Raw genomic sequence first — 22,119 nt, forward strand, 5'->3', positions numbered from 1 at the left:
TATACCTCTTTACTATAACCCTACTCTCAACACATTTTTCAGAATATATTCTCGTATTCCACTGAATGTACCTGCAAAATTATATCATTGTCCGACAAACAGTTCAGGAGATATGACGTCAGAAACACAGATATGCATGAAAACTTGCTTTTGCTTAAAATGGAGAGTAAATTACTATACGATCTCAAACGTAATCACGATTTTGAAGCTGTTTTGTACATGGGAGTTCTGTTCTTTACAAAAACGGGAGTTTACTGGTTATCACAGAAAAGTTTCCACGTTTAACGGCAAGAATTGAGCAGTATGGTGGGCATGTATTTGCGCTACACATACGCTCGCCCTTTTCATGGAACAATGTGAGGTACCGAGAGAGGTGGCGCAGTGGTTAGACACTGGACTCGCATTCGGGAGGACGACGGTTCAATCCCGCGTCCGGCCATCCTGATTTAGGTTTTCCGTGATTTCCCTAAATCGCTCCAGGCAAATGCCGGGATGGTTCCTTTCAAAGGGCACGGCCGACTTCCTTCCCCGTCCTTCCCTAATCCGATGAGACCGATGACCTCGCTGTCTGGTCTCCTTCCCCAAAACAACCAACCAACCAATGTGAGGTAAACAGCTGATCATATTATTCTGTTCAGTTTTCATTACGCAATCTCCACGACACCTGCGTTGTTCTAGCAGGCTTTTAGTAGTGTCTGGTTTTTCGGTTCGTGTTTGACTGTGATTGTGCAAACGAGTTTCCAAGCTGCTGACATCATTTGTGTTATATCTATGGTTACTCTTTTATTTTCAGCTTCCAACAATCATTCAGGTATGCCGCCAAACGTTGTCGCCCTTAATGCCCCAAACACAATTATTCGATATACATGATCCAACTAATCGCGCCTAATAAAGTTTCTTCGTTCACTGTCACAGAGAATTGTATTTTTGCCTCAGTCGTGCAGAAGGGACTCTTGACAAGTTCGGCTGCAATTACAACTTATTACACCATGATTTACACCTCATACTGTCAAAGAGACACAGCAAAGCATTGTCTGACCCTCGAGGATACTGCAGACAGTTTATTTTTAAATATAAAGGGTGTTTGTAAATTATTTGTACAAAAGTAACGTTTAATTGTGAAAAAGGTAATAACTTACAGACATGTTTCCGACATCACTGAATGCAGTATACCTTCCTTTCGTAAGACGAGGAATGTCCCATCAGTAATCAGTATTCTGCGAAATCCTATATAGCAAGTGTTGATGTCTGGTGACAACTGCTCGTGTTACCCGTTGTCGCAGCTGGTCGACGTTTCTCGGAAGCAGGGGAGCAAACACTCTGTTTTTAATGTAACCCCATACAGAGAAGGCCATTGCGGTTAAATCAGGTGATCGTGGTAGCCAGGGTATTGTACCACAACATCCAAACCAAGTCGGCACTTTCCTACGGAGGTACGCGACAACCTCACGATCATAATTTGGTGGTGCAGTGTTTTGCTGGAAAATAAATTGTGCCCATCTCCTGTTGTAATTGAGGCATTAGATAACGTTCAAGTATGTCCAGGTACGACATGCCAGTTACAGTTGACTCGGCAAAAAGGAAAGGATCGTAAATCCTGTTACAACTTACAGCGCAAGAACACTTACCTTCGGCGAGTCCTGTACATGTTCGATTACATGACGTGGTTTCTGCTCACCCCTTATCCTAACACTATACCAATTCACTTTACCGCAGGTACGGAAAGTGGCTTCGTCACTGAGCACGGTTTTGTTAAAAAAAATCATCATCAGTCTGCATTCTGTTAAGCATTTGTACACTAAACTGAGTTAGTTTCTCTTTGTTACTTTCTTTCAAAGCTCGTAACAGTTCGAATTTGTAGGGTTTGAATGACAGGCGCTTCTTCAATACATTCCGCACCATAAAACTAGGCATATTCAGTTCTAAGCTGGCACATCTCGTTGATTTACCCAGATTGCATATGTAACACTATTGAACTTGCTCAATTGCTGCATTACAGACAGCTGGCGGAACCTGAGCTGAAGCCCTCTGTTCAGTCACTCTGCCGGTCGGTTCAGTAAGCAAGTGCACCGAGGGGTAAGGTTACCGCAACCGAGCCTCCGTGCAATTCCGTACGCCGTTCAGCGGCCAATCGATACGGCTCCTGAAGTACCAAAGCGGTATATGGCTGTTGTTAAGTCGGCCATATACCACTTTAATTACTGCAGGGGCAGATTCTGTGCGTGCACTGTCGTGTGTATTTTTAACGCTTACACCGTGGATGGTTTGAAAATGGACACAGGTGCCTGAAACTAGTCTCGTTCAAGAAATAAAATAGATACTTCTCAATGCAACTTATGACAGAGCTATAATAGTTTATTTCAATTACATGACGACTGTTGGAATAACTCATACATACATACCAGCTAGCGGGAACGTCAGGAACTTGAAGAATACTGCATTTAGTGCAGTATCAAACATTTCTGTAAGTTATTTGCCCTTTTCACAATTGAAGGCTACTTTTGTATATCTAATTCGTAAACACCCTGTATGCTTATGTTTTAACACGAAGTATCAGCTTCAAATGAATACAATTTTAAGTAAGTGAGCTGCGTATTATCAGCATCATTTGCACATGAATGTGAAACTTTTATTTATTTGTTCAAAACTGTAACTTGTGCACAATCGACCACCAGTGATTCCTAGTCCATTCCTATTGCACAATCGAGCTAACATTCGCATTTACAAGGATTAGTGGAAGCGCCCTGCGAGTGAGAAAGAAGATTTGTTTCGAAGGGAATAGAAAAGAAAACAGAATGAGTGGAGTTTCCTGTACTACCGATGACGATGTCATTACCGACGCGCTAATCGAACAGAGAAGTCATGTTCTCGAACGTTGATTTCTGTACTGCATTCCGCACAAGTTACGTCTCGAAGATTCATTCCGACTGAGCAGTTCGAAGATTGCCAATAGACTACCAATTTAGTTTTTGCAGTTGATGGTTTTTTGCCGAAAATAGTGAGAATTAAAAATTAATCATTGATTTTCCAAGAAAAACGAGGTAAGACGTGTTCTCCAGCGAAGTACTGCGATCTCTCTAATTTGTCAACTGCGCATATCAACAGATTAGTGCGGAATCGATCGTGATTCACAAGGAACTTATCATGCACAGAATTCTCTGAAAAACCACTGCGTATCACGCTGCTTCTTCTGTCATGGCTTCCAGATAACTCACTAAATCACTTCCTTTAAAATTATCGCGTGTTTGCTGTCAGTCTTAGTGCAGAAAATCCATTGTAGATTTTTTAGACCATTGTGTGTATGATAAGTTTCTTCTCAGTCATGATCGATTACGCATTAATCTGTTGATACAAGCAGTTGTCAGGTCACAGAGGTCGCAATACTTCGCTGGAGTACACGTTTTACCTCGTCTTACGGCGTGTTACTTGGAAAATCAATGATTAATTTTTAGTTCTCACGATTTTGGCTAAAAACTATCGACTGCAAAAACTAAATTGGTAATCTATTTGCAATCCTCGAATTGCTCAGTCGGAATGAATCTTTGAGGCCGGCCGGTGTGGCCGTGAGGTTCTAGGCGCTTCAGTCTGAAACCGCGTGACCGCTACGGTCGCAGGTTCGAATCCTGCCTCGGCCATGGATGTGTGTGATGTCCTTAGGTTAGTTAGGTTTAAGTAGTTCTAAGTTCTAGGGGACTGATGACCACAGATGTTAAGTCCCATAGTGCTCAGAACCATTTGAACCATTTTTTGAATCTTTGAGACACGACTATATTACAGGTAAGGTCTACTACCAAGAAAAGTCAATAAAATTACTGTCCGTCACGCTAGATTACGAGAACTGTTCCAGTAAGTGCTGCCACGTGGTGCTTAACATTTAATGTGACATGGAGCAGGCAGCTGAACAGAAGGAAGGAAGATTAGGGTTTAACATCTCTTTGACATCGAGGTCATTGGAGGTGGAGCACAAGCTCGAAATGTTTCAGGGATATGGAAGGAAATCGGCTATGCCCTTTCGAAGGAACCATCCCGGCATTTGCCTGGAGAGATTCAGGGAAATCTCGGAAAACTTAAATCTGGATGGCCAGACGCGGATTTGAACAGTCGTCCTCCTGAATCCGTGCTAACCGCTTCGAAACCTCGCTCCGTGTCTCGAAAGACAACAAGTGAGTAAATATAGCAGAGGTTAAGTAGGAATTAGTACTGATTGGTTTTTTGGGGGGGAAACAGATTGTGGTCAGCCGTTCGACGCCTCGTACGATATACCTGCCGCACCACTTCAGGCAAAGGAACAAAGACACGTAATGACAAGCAGAAGCGGAGCCTGCTTAGCTACGGGTCTGGAAAGCTCAATCTCAGGTCAATCTCAGCGGAAGCTATTATCAGCCGCTTGTACACGTTACGGTCCGAGGCTGCGAATAACCGGAACACGGTGAGAACAGCGAGCTATCCGCATTCTGTTGATGGATGCTGTCGACGTGACCGTGGCTCTTCCTTGATTCCGTGAGAGCACATCCGCATTCACCACGAGCGATACCGTCGGTAAACATCAGACGCGTAGAGTGAGCCATTCAAAAGCGCTACGGAGCTACCTAAGAGACTGGTGAAATCATTTCAAATTAACACTCCGTTCTTGTAGTCAGTACTAGAAATAAGAATAATCTACATAAAAATTTAAAGTCGCTTACTTTCGTCCAGAAAGGTGTCAATTAACCATGAACATACATTCTCAATAACTTACCAGCAGCCATGGAAAGTTTAGCTACTGACAACGAACAATTTAGCAGCAGCCTAAGATATTTCTTGGTGCGATATTCCTTCCATTCCACTGACAAATTTCTTGCTATATCCAACTGATGCATATCTTATTAATACAAAATAAAAAAAATGTTCAAATGTGTGTGAAATCTTATGGGACTTAACTGCTAAGGTCATCAGTCCCTAAGCTTACACACTACTTAACCTAAATTATCCTAAGGACAAACACACATACCCATGCCCGAGGGAGGACTCGAACCTCCGCCGGGACCAGTCGCACAGTCCATGACTGCAGCGCCTGAGACCGCTCGGCTAATCCCACGCGGCACATATACCAAATAACGTGACAGTTACTTAAAATCTGGCTTCTACACATCTTCGATGCAGTAATGTGATCTGTGATGTCTGGCTGCAGTGGCTTAACAATATCTTGTGCACTTCAGTGTATATACTTTCACATGTTTGTGACAAGTATGATAATAACTTTTAAATTGGAACACGTTTCAGAGTTTTTTACTTATTCAGCGTTGTTGAGAACCATTCACTCAAGATTTGTTGTTGGAACAGTGCACATGGAGTACATGAAATGATTACATTTACAGATAAGCAGCACAAACGGTTCTGAGGTATCAGGTACCGATCCATAGTCAAACACTCATATTAATACGTGGTGTAGCCCTCACGGGCGGCACTGCAGGCTCTGACTCTAGCAGCCAGTCGATAGGGCAGATGGCGAATACTGTCCAGGGATACGTTATGCCACGCCTGCTCGACCTTTCGACGTAGTCCTGTAAGAATTGTATTCTGACGAGTCACACGATGTCACATGTTGGATCATATCCAACATGTGCTCCATTGGAGGCAAGTCCGGAGATTGTACTGATCAGGGAAGTTGCTGCACGTCTCGCAAAGCACTGTGTTGACATTGGCCTGCTGGAACAACACATCACCTACCTGTTGCAACAACGGCAAAAGAACGTGTCTAACAACAGTCTGCGCTTAACGAGCCTTGGTTAGCACCCACTCAGGAAACATCAAAGATGAAGGGGAGTTATAGCTTATCGCACCCCAGACCATAAGGCCTGGGGCGAAGCCACCGTGTGTTGGAAGAATCACTCTGATACCGCGCTCACCAGGTTTACGTTGTACGCGCAAACGATCAGGCAGGCAGAATCTACTTTCATCGCTGAAGACCACGGCACTTCATTCCATTTTCCAAGTGATCCTCTGACGGCATCAGTCGAGACGTGCTTGTCCATGCTGCCGCCCGAGTGGAAGATGGGGTAGAAGTGTGCATGCCCGTAGTCCCACTGTTTATAACCGGTTCGCAACAATTCGCCATTGCTGCCCGTGAAATGTGACTATCCAGGGGAGCGTATCTGCTGCGCGGACGTCCAGAACCTCGTCTAAGGATACGAGAATGTTCACGTGACCACTAATATGAACATCGTTGCACAAATGAAACAGCACGTCGAACTTTTGTGGCAGTTCTCCGAAAGGACCATCCGCCATTCGGAAGGCCACAATTTGACCCCTTTTAAACTCGTTTAACTGTCTGTAGGAAGCACGAGTACACCTCTGTGGCATGGTTACCTGCTTGCTTCACACGTCTGCATCACACTGAGCCTGGCTATGAGCATTCCCTATTAAAGGGTAGACACAGGTGCCCCTGTGGTAGCTATGCCACTACACTATCTGTTGGCGGACGACGTGGAAGTCATTATCAGCACATCTACTGACCCGCTCACCCCCTCCCCCTCCCCCCAGGTAGCATGTGCTGTCATCGGACCAATATCGACAATGTTTTTCCAGGTGTCATTTTATTTCGGTAGTATATGTATTATACGGTTTTATTTTCATTATACGTTCTACATTTACGAGAATGTCCTCACCATGGATGTATGGAACCAATTGTATATGCTTATTATCTGATCATAAGTATATGGACGGCCATATGTGATGTGTAATTAATCACTAGATGCCACGAGAGGCATCTGTCAGTATCAAAGACGGCGGGAAGTACTTAATAGTAAGTAGAGAAACAGTGATAGAATGGATCAATTAGAAGAGCTCAATGGATTCGAACTAGACCAAACTGCTGAGATCATCGGTCCCTAAGCTTACGCACTACTTAATCTAGCTTAAACTAACTTACGCTAAGGACAACACACATACCCTTGCCCGAGGGAGAACTCGAACCTCTGACGGGGTGGGGAGCCGCACGAACCGTGACAAGGCGCCCTAGACCGCGTGGCTATCCCGCACGGCTATCAGGGACATTTCAACCAGTCTAATGCTGCCCAGATCGACTGTGGGTGATTTGATTGTGAAGTGGAAACGAGAAGGAACAACCACAGATATTCATGTGCTGATTGACAGGGACCGTCGAACCTTGCGGAGGCTGTTTACACTAAAATCGCATCAAATCAGCGGAAGAAATGACTCGTGAGTTCCAGAGTGCTACCAGGAACCCACTAGCAGAGTGACTGTGCGTAAGGAGTTAAACATGATGGCGAGGAGCTCCTCATAAGCAACACGTTGCTGCAGTCAATGCTAAGTGACGCCACTGGACAGTGGGTGACTGGAAACAAGTGATTTGGCGTGGCGAATGACGCTGTAACCTGTGGCAATCGATGCAGGGGTCTGGGCTTGGCGAGCGCCTGGAGAACGTTACCTGCCATTGTGTGGAGCGCCAACAGTGAAGTACGGAGCATGTCGGGTTTCAGTCTGGAGATGTTTTTCGGGTTTAGGCTGTGGCTCCCTTATTGCGCTTAAAAGGCGCTAAATGCATAAGGACATGACCACATTTACAGCATTGTGCACTGAGACGATGATTGTTTGTATCAACATGACATTGCACCCTGCCATAAAACAACGTATGTGAGGCAATGTTTTGTGGACGATAACATTCCTGAAATGGACTGGCTTGCCCCGAGTCCCGACCTGAACCCAACGGAACACCTCTGGGATGAGTTACAACGTCGACTTCGCTCCACAACCCAGCATCCATCCTTCTCTGGTTTTGGCTCTTGAGGAAGAATATGCTGCCATTTCTCCAACGACATTTAGACACCACACTGAAAGTGATCCAAGCAGAGCTAAAGCCGTCATAATGGCGAAGGGTTGATATACTACAAATTAATGTGAACTGATAGGTCTCCGGATATTTTTGATCGGATAATGTGTACATCTTCAGAGGGACGTGTAAAGTTTCTGTCGCTTACTTTAGTACCTCTCTGTGCAGCCTACTGGCATATCTCTAGACAAGTTTATTGTAGAGGAGTGTCTCTTACAATAGGCTATGCACCAGTCTCAGCCACTTAAACACCAACAAATTTACGTTGTTGCGTTACTTCTGATCATTAACCAAAATTTCTTCTTTGTTAATTCGGAAGGTTATTTATCATTATTAGTGTCATTATCGGTCATGCCTCCACTATTTCTTTTCCTTTTTTTATTTTTCGTTTGAATTGGCTTCCTGCTAATTAGGAAGACCCCATCATATTTTGTAAGTGCACATTAGACATTTGCTTTAACTGTTTCAGTGTGTCAATACAGCTGTATTATCATTTCATTTACGATCTTCACAATACGCTCTGTTCATGAAAGCACACGCTCTGACGGCACATTTGAAGGCTCTCAGTACAGTTTGAGACGGGACTCGAAACGTAGACTGCCATTATATTTGGCAACGATACCACTCAGAGACCAAGCCGGTCGATTTATTGCATGCTACTCTCTGACTGGCTGCACGGACAACCAAATGATCTGCATAACATGAGCTAAAAATTACACACGGTTTTCACAGTGACTCACCTCCATAAAAGTTTCATTGGAGCCCCAAGCTATTCTTCCCCGAAATCACTTACTGGTCTCGTACACGGGAGAATGACGGTTCCGGTCTCTGTCTGGCAAGCTAGATTTAATTTTTCCGTGTTTACCTTAAATCACATAATGCGAATGTCCGAATGGTTCCTTTGAATGGTCACGGCCGATTTCCTTCTCTATTCTTCCCCCAGTCGAGGTTGTGCCCAACTATTTCGTCGTCGGCAGGGCTTCTCCTTTCTGCCGGTAATCATTGGACGACGACGCTGGATACAAAGATAATCACTTCGAACCCAAGTGGTGGATGAAATTTTCAAGGCCAATATTCGAAAATATTAGAAGACATTCGGATGTAAAACTGATCCTGACAATTCCCTCCTTACCTACCCACCTCCCCGCCCCCTTTCGCTCCCCGTATCCCCTCTCCGCGGTACTACCGAAGAGAAGCAGCAATGTGCTGGCAGCTTGGCAGCATGTTTATTCCTTTCTTCTTTTCCGTATCGACATTATCGACGAAGTAGTCACAACACTATACACTGAGGCGACAAAAGTCATAGGATACCTTCCAATGTCGGATCTCATTTTGCCTAGCGTAGTTCAGCAACTCGACGTAATATGGACTCAACAAGTCGAGGGTCTCCTGCAGAAATACTGAATACATGCTGCCTCCAAAGCGTCCACAACTGCGAAAGTGTTGCGGGTGCAGGATTTTGTGCACGAACTGACCTACGGATTATGTCCCATAAATGTTCGATGGGTTTCATGTCGAGAGATCTGCTTGACCACACCATTCGCTCGAACTGTGTAACACGTTCTTCAAACAAATCACGACCAATTGAGACCCACTGAAATGGCGTTTTGTCATCCATAAAAATTCCATCGTTGCTTAGGAACATGAAGTCCACGAATGGCTGTAAAGGGTCTCCAAGCAGCCGAAAAAACTATTTCCAGTCAATCTGTGCCATCGATAGCAACGATGCCGCGCCTTAGGTGCCAGTTAACTTGGCACTACGATACCGACACCGACGACAGCGCCATCTAGCCGGCGCTAGAGAGCTCTACGAGCATCGCTCCAGAGTCTGCCCATTTGATCAGGTGCAGCCAGCCAGAACACCTCGCTTCATCATCGCACCTACGTAAAAAGTTATGTAATCGTTTATCACCTTGTTTTTGCACCAGTAAACCACGTTCTTGCAGTACCGACTTGTATTACCTTTTCCCGTTCCTACCCACGCACCGCCTCCCAGGCGTGATACAAAACAATCATCGGTTCAGTTGGACCGAAGGACCAAGCCCAATTCAAGCAAACACAGCCCACAAAATTATGGAGCCACCATCAGCACAGTGCCTTGTTGAAAACTTGGATCCTTGGCTTCGTGGAATCTGCGCCTCACTCTAACCCCACATCAGCTCTTATCAACTGAAATCGGAGTCATCTGACCAGATCACGGCTTTCCGGTCGTTTATGATCCAACCGCTATGGTCACGAGCCCAGGAGAGGCGCTGCAGGCGATGTCGTGCTGTTAGCAAAGCCACTCGTGTCGGTCGTCTGCTGCCATAGCCGATTAACAGCAAATTCTGCCGCACTGTCCTAACGGATAGGTTCGTCGTACGTCTCACTTTGATTTCTGCTGTTATTTCACGCAGTGTTGCTTGCCTGTTAGCACTGACGACTCTGCCCAAACGCCGCTGATCTCGGCCATTAAGTGAAGGCCGTCGCCCACTGCATCATCCGTACTGAAAGGATACCTGAAATTTAATATTCTCGGCGCGCTCTTGACAGTGTGGATTTCGGAATACTGAATTCCCTAACGATTGCCGAAATGTAACGTCCCATGCGCCTAGCTCCAGCTACCATTCAAACGAATCACCTGAGTATAAATGACGTTTCCGCCAATACGCTGCCCTATTACTCCTTGTGTATGCGATACTACTGCCATCTACACTCCTGGAAATGGAAAAAAGAACACATTGACACCGGTGTGTCAGACCCACCATACTTGCTCCGGACACTGCGAGAGGGCTGTACAAGCAATGATCACACGCACGGCACAGCGGACACACCAGGAACCGCGGTGTTGGCCGTCGAATGGCGCTAGCTGCGCAGCATTTGTGCACCGCCGCCGTCAGTGTCAGCCAGTTTGCCGTGGCATACGGAGCTCCATCGCAGTTGTCGCCAGTGGTCGGCGGAAGGCGCACGTGCCCGTCGACCTGGGACCGGACCGCAGCGACGCACGGATGCACGCCAAGACCGTAGGATCCTACGCAGTGCCGTAGGGGACCGCACCGCCACTTCCCAGCAAATTAGGGACACTGTTGCTCCTGGGGTATCGGCGAGGACCATTCGCAACCGTCTCCATGAAGCTGGGCTACGGTCCCGCACACCGTTAGGCCGTCTTCCGCTCACGCCCCAACATCGTGCAGCCCGCCTCCAGTGGTGTCGCGACAGGCGTGAATGGAGGGACGAATGGAGACGTGTCGTCTTCAGCGATGAGAGTCGCTTCTGCCTTGGTGCCAATGATGGTCGTATGCGTGTTTGACGCCGTGCAGGTGAGCGCCACAATCAGGACTGCATACGACCGAGGCACACAGAGCCAACACCCGGCATCATGGTGTGGGGAGCGATCTCCTACACTGGCCGTACACCACTGGTGATCGTCGAGGGGACACTGAATAGTGCACGGTACATCCAAACCGTCATCGAACCCATCGTTCTACCATTCCTAGACCGGCAAGGGAACTTGCTGTTCCAACAGGACAATGCACGTCCGCATGTATCCCGTGCCACCCAACGTGCTCTAGAAGGTGTAAGTCAACTACCCTGGCCATGTTTGGGACTGGATGAAGCGTCGTCTCACGCGGTCTGCACGTTCAGCACGAACGCTGGTCCAACTGAGGCGCCAGGTGGAAATGGCATGGCAAGCCGTTCCACAGGACTACATCCAGCATCTCTACGATCGTCTCCATGGGAGAATAGCAGCCTGCATTGCTGCGAAAGGTGAATATACACTGTACTAGTGCCGACATTGTGCATGCTCTGTTGCCTGTGTCTATGTGCCTGTGGTTCTGTCAGTGTGATCATGTGATGTATCTGACCCCAGGAATGTGTCAATAAAGTTTCCCCTTCCTGGGACAATGAATTCACGGTGTTCTTATTTCAATTTCCAGGAGTGTATATACGTACATATCGCTGTTCCCTGACTTTCGTCTCCTCAGTGTAAGCTACTCGTACACCACACATACGTACATATCGCTGTTCCCTGACTTTCGTCTCCTCAGTGTAAGCTACTCGTACACCACAACCACCTCTCCCCCTTCCTCCTCTCCATTAATACTGTTAGAGAGCTATGGGCAGGGAATTGTAAAAGCTTGTCAATTATTATTGGAAATGATCTGAAGGAGTCCCACTTATTCGTGTACAGCACTGCATCCAGCTGCAACGATAACAGTTACGAATGTACATATATGGTTACATATAATTGAACTGGTCGTAGGAAAGCAATGGCAAACCACGTCCGCTAGGACTTTGCCTAGTACGGCGGTGCGGGTCTCCCGCATCGTCCCCTACGCTCCTCGGAGTATGGGACCTCGTCATCATCATCATAACTGAACTGAGCGGCAGCTGGTAACGAAAATTCGCAATCATCTCTCGAATGGTACGTTTGGGAACGCATGTTCACTGAGTTATCTCTATGAAGTAATGAGCCAAGTGAACGGCTAGTACGTGGACCGAGGAAGCTCTTTGCTCGATTATCTGGAGCAAAATGGGTGCGTTTAGCTGAAGAGCGTAGTGCTTGGAAGAATCTAGATGAGACCTCCATCCATCAGTTGACGACCAATGGCTGACGATGGTGTTGGTACCATGGTCTGGTATCTACATGAACCCACAATAGCTACACTTTGAGAATGTAGAAAGCCCACGAATACGAAGAGAGTGGGCACTTTTTGTTCCATGGCTGAACTTCCCATTCTGGTTCTTTCAGTCTATCGTGTCATTAAGTTTCCTTTTCTTAAGCTAGAAAATAAAGGAAGTTCAGTTTTTAACGATAAATTTCTTCGATTTTAAAATACTGGAAGCCAACCGAACAAGACAAATGCACAGCACTACTTCCATTCTGTTCAAATGTGTGTGAAATCTTATGGGACATAACTGCTAAGGTCAACAGTCCCTAAGCTTTCACACTACTTAACCTAAATTATCCTAAAGACAAACACAGACATCCATGCCCGAGGGAGGACTCGAACCTCCGCCGGGACCAGCCGCACAGTCCATGACTGCAGCGCCTCAGACCGCTTTCGGGCTAATCCCGCGCGGCTCCATTCTGTGGAGCGACCTCTTGCTGTATTGGGTTTCATATTAGGTAACGGTAATATTAGAGCAGTATATCGATCTCCGCGGAAAATTAAGGCCTTGCTGTGTCCAATGATAGACAGCTTGGATCTAAGAGTAACTGGTGTCCCAAAAGGGCCCAGAGAATGTGGCGGAAATTACGCAGGGCAGATAATCCGCGTCGTAGCCGAGCGCTGCACTGAATGTAGACGGCGCATCACCTGTAGAAATATTAAAAAATCAGCACTAGCGGAACGTAGCCTTACAGAACGACATAAGATAAACTTTGAGAATACGAAGATCCTCTCCCACGGATCGACTTGTTGGGACTAAGTATAAAAGAAGTGATAGATATTCGCATGTGCACCAACAATTTTAACAGAGACGGAGGTTACAGTCTCATTATTGCCATGAGACGAGCGCTTTCAAAGAAGTAGAAACAAAACCTTAATTCTGAAGGGGACAGGTGATGCTGAAACGTTCGCCTTCCGACCCTCAATGGTTGTCCGGTGGGGGAGGGAAGGGGCTTACTGCGTCTTTGAAGATTTCCGGAATTTGCGATTCTGAATCCCGCCCTCCAGGTGACGTCACTCCACCCATAGAAGTTAGAATACCAAGCGACATCACCCCTACTAGTGACAAGCTTGTACGCCACTATGACGGAGGCATAGTTGTTCCCAGCAGACAGTCATATCCTGACAAAGAAGGATGGTGATCATCTGCGAAAGCTTTGAGTACACCGCGAAGATTTTATGCGAGGAATGAACAGTGGGAATGAACTTCCAGAAAATTTTCCGTTTCGTAATGCCTTAAAGAGAACGGCGAATCACGGTGCAGATCGCTGACGGCACTCGGCGTTGACTTGTACGGGCTGCGTCTGCTGGCGCTGCTCGTCTGGACTGAGGCCGAGCCGGCCGTATAATCTCGGCAGGCGGCGACCCGTCTAATCGGGGATGAGCCGCCCCGCGCCCCTCGCCGGCTTCCGCAGGCCGTCGGCTCTGCAGCGTCAGCACGGCGTTGCGGCGCCGCGGCGCTGCAGCCGAGGCAGCGGCGGCTCTCTGCTCGCCCGGCTCAGGCTTGCTGCTGCTGTGCTGTCCTCTCTTTCTAACTGCGCCTTGCAACTAGCCCCCTAAAGTCGCTGTGCGCACACTGTTATCCATTAGGAGAGACCTGAACCGTCCACCTTGATTCTTCAAGGAATCTAACACCCTGTGTGTATCAGAATAGATATTTACAGTCTATCAGTATGATAGATGACTGCTCTCCATAAAGGTGCGTTTACACCTGTCCGCCATGCGAGTTGTCGCCGTGCGGCTGTAACTTGCTCCAGGCGGAACACAGGTGTGATTGGAACCCACTCGCGCGCACACACTAAAGCCCGTCTCACACGGAGCTAGATTCGCTGTAAGTTTCCTTGCTGGCTCGCGCGACGGCTACCTTGCGGGCTCCGTCGTCTGCTAGCGGGCTACCTTGCTGGGAACCTTGTAAGATTTTCAAGATAGGTCCGGTGCTATTTTTCTTGCAAGGTTCCCTTCGCGCTACCTGCGTTGGCCAATCATGAGGCGTTTCGTTTGTGACGTCAGACGCGGGAAGCTTGGGCGGGAACCCTTTGTTGATAGTCGCTTTTCCGCTGTTGTGAGGTGCGGTAGGAAGTTCTTATAATTATTAAATAATGGCACCGCAGTGGTCCAAGGAAGCGACTGAAGCATTGATATGTACTTATAGGGAAGAGCACTGTCTGTACGTCGTGAAAAGCGCAAACTATTATAATAAACACTTGCGTGCAGAAGCACTCGAAAGAGTTGCAAGTGCCGTGTGTATTGTTCGACCATATACGACGAGCAAGGAGTGCTATAGCAAAATGCACAATTTACGTACTCAATTTAAAGTGGAGTACGCCAAAGTAAAATCATCGAAAAGCAGTGGCGCTGGGATGAACGACGCAAGTACAAAACTGTGAATTTTGTGTTGAATGTAGAAACCTATTACTTGCAAAAATCGGCCACATTTAAGATTATTTCCTAGATATATCACAATGAATATTCACCCGATTCTTGAAAGCACACAAAAGTATGTGTTATGCGAACTAACCTCAACTCTTTATGAAGCATGAGCATACCTTTTCCAGCGTTTCTCCTCTTAATCCAGTTTTTCGTCCATTCTTTCTTTCTTCTTCTCTCATTAACATGCATTTCTGCATCGTTTAGCACCAAAACAGTTAATAACGCCAGTTTGCTCTGAACATCTGTACCTGAAGCAGCCATCTTCGTTCGATACAACATGCAGCCGATCTTGCACCGTGGAAGAGCTTCGGCATGGACGATAGCCGGCTCCTTTCCCTGCAAGCCGGCAGGCATGCACGCCATCTCGAAAACTTGCGGCGAACCTTGCTCCGTGCGAGACGGGCTTAAGGAAGAGACCTGCACCTTCAGGTGTGCCTATGCTTGCATGTGGGCAAGCACAGTCGCAAGGAGACTAGGTGCATGGCGCACAGGTGTGAACGCACCTTAAAGATGACACATCGAGTAGCGGACACGCGCAACGAAAAGACTGTCGCACATTGAACTTCCAGCCAGAGCCTTCTTCAGAAAGGAAAACGCACGTACTCTGAGGTGGGATACCTCCTACTATCGGGTCGGACCTCCTTTTGCCCAGTGTAGTGGAGCAGCTGCACATAGCATGGAACTGACAAGTCGGTGGAAGTCCCCTGCAGAAATACTGAACCTTGCTGCCTCCATAGCCGTCCATAATTGCGATAGTGTTGCCGTTGTGGAAGTTTGTGCACGCACTGACCTCTCGCTTATGTATTAGTCCCTTGAATTCTCCAGAATACTCTTCAGACCAGTCACAAACAATTGTGGCCAGGTGACATGACATCATTTTTTGGGAATATGAAATCCATGTAGCCAAATACAAACCTTTCCAGATAGTGATCGGTTCATATGGACCAGGGGACCCGATCCATTCCGTGTGCACACAGCCCACACGATTACGGAGCCACCGCCAGCTAGCACAGTGCCTTGTTGAAAACTTGGGTCCAGAATGTCCTGGTGTCTGCATACACTCGAACGCTGCCACCAGCTCTCATCAACTGAAATCGGGACTCATCTAACCACATCATGGTTTTCCAGACGTCTAGGGTCCAACCGATTTGGTCACGAGTCCAGGAGAGGTGCTGCTGGCGATGTCGTGCTATTAGCAAAGGCAGTCGTGTCGATCGTCTGTTGCCATAGCCCATTAACGCCAAATTTCGCCGCACTGTCCTAACGGATGCGTTCGTCGTACGACCCACGTTGCTTGTATCTTAGTACTGACAACTCTTCAAAAACGCCGCTGCTCACGGTCGTTAAGTGAAGATCGAAGACCACTGCGATAACTGTGGTGAGAGGTAATGCCTCAAATCTGGTATTCCTGGCACACTCTTGACACTGTGGATCTCGGAATATTGAATTCCCTAACGCATTCCGGAATGGAATGTCCCATGTGTCTAGCTCCAACTGCCATTCCGCGTTCAAAGTCTGTTCATTCGCGTCGTGCGGCCATAATCACGACGGAAACCTTTCCACGTGAATCACCGGAGTACAAATGACAGCTCTGCCAATGCACTGCCCTTCTATACCTTATTTACGCGATACCAGCACCATTTGCATTATGTGCATATCGCTGTCCCATGACTTTCGCAGGTGTATGTAGCACTCAATGTGATTGTTAAGTCTTAAAAATCACAATATACAGTAAATGTACATTAGAACATCTGTTTACGTTAGCTTGACAAGTTCCATTCATTGATGGTACACTTTAGACGCCGTGTATGGTAGAACTCATGCCATCTAAGGTGGATTTCAATGAATGGGACTTGTCAAGCTAACATAAACGGAGGTGTTAATGTGCATTTACTGTACATTATTATTTTCAAGACTTAACAATCATCTACGAGCGCTGCGTATACGGACATGGCCAGGTGCACAAGGTGATCTTTGACTGTAAATGTTTTATTTCTGCCGGCCGGGGTGGTCGAGCGGTTCTAAGCGCTACAGTCTGGACCCGCGAGACCGCTACAATCGCAGGTTCGAATCCTGCCTCGGGCATGGATGTGTGTGATGTTCTTAGGTTAGTTAGGTTTAAGCAGCTCTAAGTTCTAGGGGACAGATGACCTCAGAAGTTAAGTCCCATAGTGCTCAGAGCCATTTGAACCATTTTGTTTTATTTCTGACAGACTTTTGTGTAATGTTCTATATTTTATCCACTAATATGACAACTTGCTGTGAGGTTCCAGCTCGCAAAGAATACTTTTCTAACAAAAGGTGTTGAAGACCAGAAGATTACAGTAAAGTCTGTCGAAAGTATTTATGCGATTTTGGCTATAGAAAGTTTTTTACCAAGTAAAACAGATAGCTCCTTCTCATTTCTAAGCAAGACAAAATTGACACACATATTCACACGAGCAAATATACCTCACACACAACTGACCACTAGCTGCAGCTGCTCTGGCCAGAATCCAACTGTGTCACGTGCAAGCCGCAATCTGTAGTGGGGTGGAGTAGGGCGAGGAATAGCAGGATACAGGCGGATGGTGGTGGGGGAGGCGGGGGAGGGCAGGAGGGTTGGAGAAATTAGTGCAGCCTGGTGACGGGACTAGGCTGCTAGGCGCAGCGCCGGGAGGCTGTGTGGAAGAGGAGGGGGGGGGGGGGTCAGCAAACGGGGAGCGGAAAAGGAGAGGAGCACAAAAAGGGAACGACCGGTGGCTGCGGTTAGCAGAGAACAGCGCACAGTGACGATAAGTGGACGTGAATTGGGAGGAAGTGATAGGTCAGAGGGGGTGGAAACTGTTGAGTAGAAGGTGTGGAGACTGTAGGTTACCATACAGTGAGGCCGTGATGATTCTGGGAGTGGAGAATGTTTGGTAAAGATAACTCTCATCTGTGCAGTCCAGAAAAGCTGGTGTTGGAGGGCCATTGAAATCAAGCATGTTATGTTGAGCTGCATGTTGAGCACAGGGTGGTCCACTTTGCTCTTGGCCACAGTTTGGGGTTGGCCATTGATCCTTGCAGAAAGCTCATTGGCAGCAGAATAGATATTTAATTGCCTGCCTGGATGAACAGACATTAATGGCGATTCACACCTGTCCGACATAAATCGAAATAAATTCGCTGAATGCGAATATCTTGGCACCAGCTGAGTTAGGTATAGCTAACCTACTTATTGGTGACATATGAAAATATGGCTCTGAGCACTATGGGACTCAACTGCTGAGGTCATTAGTCCCCTAGAACTTAGAACTAGTTAAACCTAACTAACCTAAGGACATCACAAACATCCACGCCCAAGGCAGGATTCGAACCTGCGACCGTAGCGGTCTTGCGGTTCCAGACTATGAAAATATGGTATATGGATGTAGACAGTGTGTGGGCCAGTCCAGTAGGCGTGCACAGATAGCCGAAGTGGCTAAGGTGACTGTTCATGATGAATTGGAAATCCAAGTACGAGTCCAGGACTGACACAGCTTTTGATATTTCATTAATAGGTAGTACTTGTATACCTAACACAGCTGATGCCAAGATATTTGCATTCAGCGATTTCTTTTTCTTGAGGGGGGGGGGGGGGGGGAGGATGTCACAGAGAAGTAGTTTCGAAACGGTTTGAAATTGTATCTAAAGTTTATTGAAAGTCCCTAAATGTCCTCATGCTCAAACACTGGATAAATAAACTGAGGTGACAAAAGTCACAGGATAGCAATATGCACATACATAGATGGCGGTAGTGTCGCATACATAAGGTATAAAACAGCAGTGCATTGGCAGAGCTATCATTTGTACTCAGCTGATACATGTGAGAGAGTTTCTGGCATGATTATGACATCACGACGGGAATTATCAGACTTTGAATGCGGAATAGTATTTAGAGCTAACTGCTTGGGACATTCCATTTTGGAAATCATAAGGGAATTCGACATTCCGAGAGTGTGCCGAGAATACCAGATTTCAGGCATTACCTCTCACCACGGAAATCGCAGTGATTGATGGCCTTCACTTAACGACCGAGAGCAGCGGAGTTTGCATAGAGCTGTCAATGCTAACAGACAAGCAACTATGCCTGAAAGAACCACAGAAATCAATGTGGGACGCACGAAGAACGTATCCATTATGACAATGCGGCGAAATTTGGTGTTATGGGTTACGGCAGCTGACGACTGGCACGAGAGCATCTGCTAACAGCACAACATCGCCTGCAGCACCTTCCATGACTCGTGTCCATATCAACTGAACCTTAGACGACCGGAAAACCGTGGCCTGTTCAGATGAGTCCTGATTTCAGTTGGTAAGAGCTAATGGTAGGGTTCGAGTGTAGGGCAGACTCCACGAAGCTGTGGACCCAAGTTGTTAAAAAGGCACTGGGCAAGCTGATAGCTCCATAATGGTGTTGGGTCCTCTGGTCCAACTGAATTGATCATTCACTGGAAATGGTTATGTTCGACTACCTGGGGACCATTTTCAGCCATTCATGGACTTCATGTTCCCAAACAAGAATGAAATTTTTGTGGATGATAATGCACCATGTCACCGAGCTACAATTGTTTGTGAATGGTTTGAAGAACGTTCTGGACAATTTTGGAGCTAATAATTTGACCACCAAAATCGCCTAACATGAATCTCATCGAACATTTATGGGACATAATCGAGAGGTCACTTCATGCAAAAATTCCTGCATAGTCAACGTTATAGCAATTATGGACGGCTATAGAGGCAGCTTGACCTCAGTGTTCATGCAGGGGACTTCCAGCGACTAGTGAGTCCATACCGCGTCGAGTTGAAGCTCTACGCCGGCCAAAGGGAGTCCGATGGTTATTACGAGTTATCTTAAGAGTTTCATCATCTCAGTATATATTCTGTATAATTCGCCTGCTGTAAGTTATACTGCATCAAGAAACAAAACATATAACAAGTTCTAACTTTAATATTTGACTTATGCCCCTTGATGAGTAGATTATAATTGAATCTTAAATTTCTTAAGTTCGGTAGGTGATCATATAAAACACTCAAAAGCAAATTTTTGTTGCCCATGGAACCCGTTAGATACTGGCAAAGTGGTGTAGGCTCACCATTTTAGTCGATTCGTGATACAGGGTGTTCCATGAGTAATGGACAGTATTCAGGGATATGACAGGAAAGATCATTCGAAGAAAAAATATTTAGTAAACTGACTAAAATGCATAACACAGTGGTATGAGCACTCCCTCATATTTGATACTGTGAAACTAATCTCTTCTAATGCAAGCTGTTTGCTTTCTATTTTTTTGGAGGTAATAGTATGGACCGAGACAAGAAAAAAAAGTCCAGTAAACATGGACTCTGAAGAGTATACATTAAGAGCTATGAGCACTTATTCATCTTCGCTACTGTGAAACATACATCTCTTCTACTGAACATATTCCCATAGCTCTTAAGGTATGCATTTTAGAGCCCTTGTTTACTAGATACTTTTGTTTCGGATGAACGTTCCTTCCGTATCCATGAATACTGACCATCCATTCTGGGTTACTTTGTATTTAGAAATGGCTAAAATATCACCTTATCCCAGTTTTCCAGCGTCTAAGGGCTTCCAGGGGCAACAATAATTCGATTTTGAGTCTTTCATATTATTATTGACCGAATTAAAAAAACTTAAAATTCAGTCATAATATAGCCATTAAGAGTCGCAGTCTTATGTTAAAGGCTCCATAAAATAAATCAAGCAATAAGTAAAAGTAAACGTGGTCCGTAGTAGGCTGTTATATGATTTTTATTTAACCGTGCGATTAGCTAATTTCGACTACTTGTCATTGTCATGCACCTGTAAACCCAACAAGGAAAAGCACTACATTGTCTGCGGGCAGCGCCCTGTGTAAATAACACTTTAGTTACCTAACATTAAGATAAAACGTTGTTTTACCAATACACATAAAATTTCAAGTATTAAAATTAGAAATTATTACATCTTGAGGCTACGTAACTCTTCCCGCATAAATTATGTATACTATATTTATCAAGTATTTGGGAATGAAAGCGCATTATGCACACACAATTTCAAACCTTTAGAAGACTTTTTCTAGCATATGATAGTGTACGTAGAAGCAAAGTGTGGAAACCCCTGGAGCACATAGGAGCAGCAAAACAGATTATTTGGAGGATAAGGGAAATGCACCAAGGAAGTGTGAGCTGTGTGGAAGTGGGAGGAGAGAGATCAGCTTGGATTGAACAGAAGAGCGGCTTCAGGCAGGGAAGTATACTTTCACCATTACTCTTCATTGTAATGATGGATGACATAATGAGTACAGTAGCACAAGTAATTGGCGAAAGAAAGATGAAAGCTATGGTATTTGTGCAGGAAGTACAAGAGCAGTTGGATGTATGGGAACGAACAGTACAACAATATGGGATGAAATTTAGTATAAGTAAGAGTGAGATGATTATCACAATAAGAAAGAAGGAGAGAGGAACAATTGTAATAACAGTTGGTGGGGAACGATTGAGGAGAGTGGAGGGTTTCAAGTACTTAGGAAGCCTGGTACAGGAAGATGGAAAGAACGACAGAGAAATAAACGAGCGGGGGAGAAAAGCAGAAGCAAAAATTGGTTCAAATGTCTCTGAGCACTATGAGACTTAACATCTGAGGTCATCTGTCCCCTAGAACTTAGAACTGCTTAAACCTAACTAACCTAAGGACAACACACACATCCATGCCCGAGGCAGGATTCGAACCTGCGACCGTAGCAGTTGCGCGGTTCCGGACTGAAGAAGCAGAAGCATTTCGGAAGAGTGTCAGAAGTCTGATATGGAGCAAGGATGTACCCCAAATCAGTAAAAACGTTATATACCGGTCATACTATGTCCCGATCCTGACATATACATCAGAAACCTGGGCTATGAAAGGAAGAGAGAAAAGCAAAGCACAAACTCGTGAGATGAAATTCTTGAGAAACAGTATTGGAGTGACAAAGATAGACAATTTAAGAAATGAGAGGCTCAGAGAGATAATGAAGGTGGAACCATTACGGAGGGAGATAGAGAATTCAAGGCTGAAATGGTATGGACACGTTAAGAGAATGGAGGAGAAGAGGATACCCAGGAGGATACACGAGATGAAACTGGAAGGAAAGAGACCAAGAGGAAGACCGAGAGACAGATGGCCGAAAGGAGTAGAGGAATGCATCCAGAAGAAAGGAGAAGACA

At 46.0% G+C, this 22,119-nt stretch overlaps 1 protein-coding gene across 2 annotated transcripts in view; it reads left to right on the plus strand.

The window, feature by feature from the left end:
• LOC124596110 (inositol polyphosphate multikinase) overlaps nt 1-22,119 on the plus strand; it is a 352,197-nt gene that overhangs the window by 265,588 nt on the left and 64,490 nt on the right. The window lies entirely within an intron of this gene.

The sequence above is a fragment of the Schistocerca americana genome, chromosome 2 (assembly GCF_021461395.2).
Source record: "Schistocerca americana isolate TAMUIC-IGC-003095 chromosome 2, iqSchAmer2.1, whole genome shotgun sequence".
Classification (NCBI taxonomy): Eukaryota; Metazoa; Arthropoda; class Insecta; order Orthoptera; family Acrididae; genus Schistocerca; species Schistocerca americana.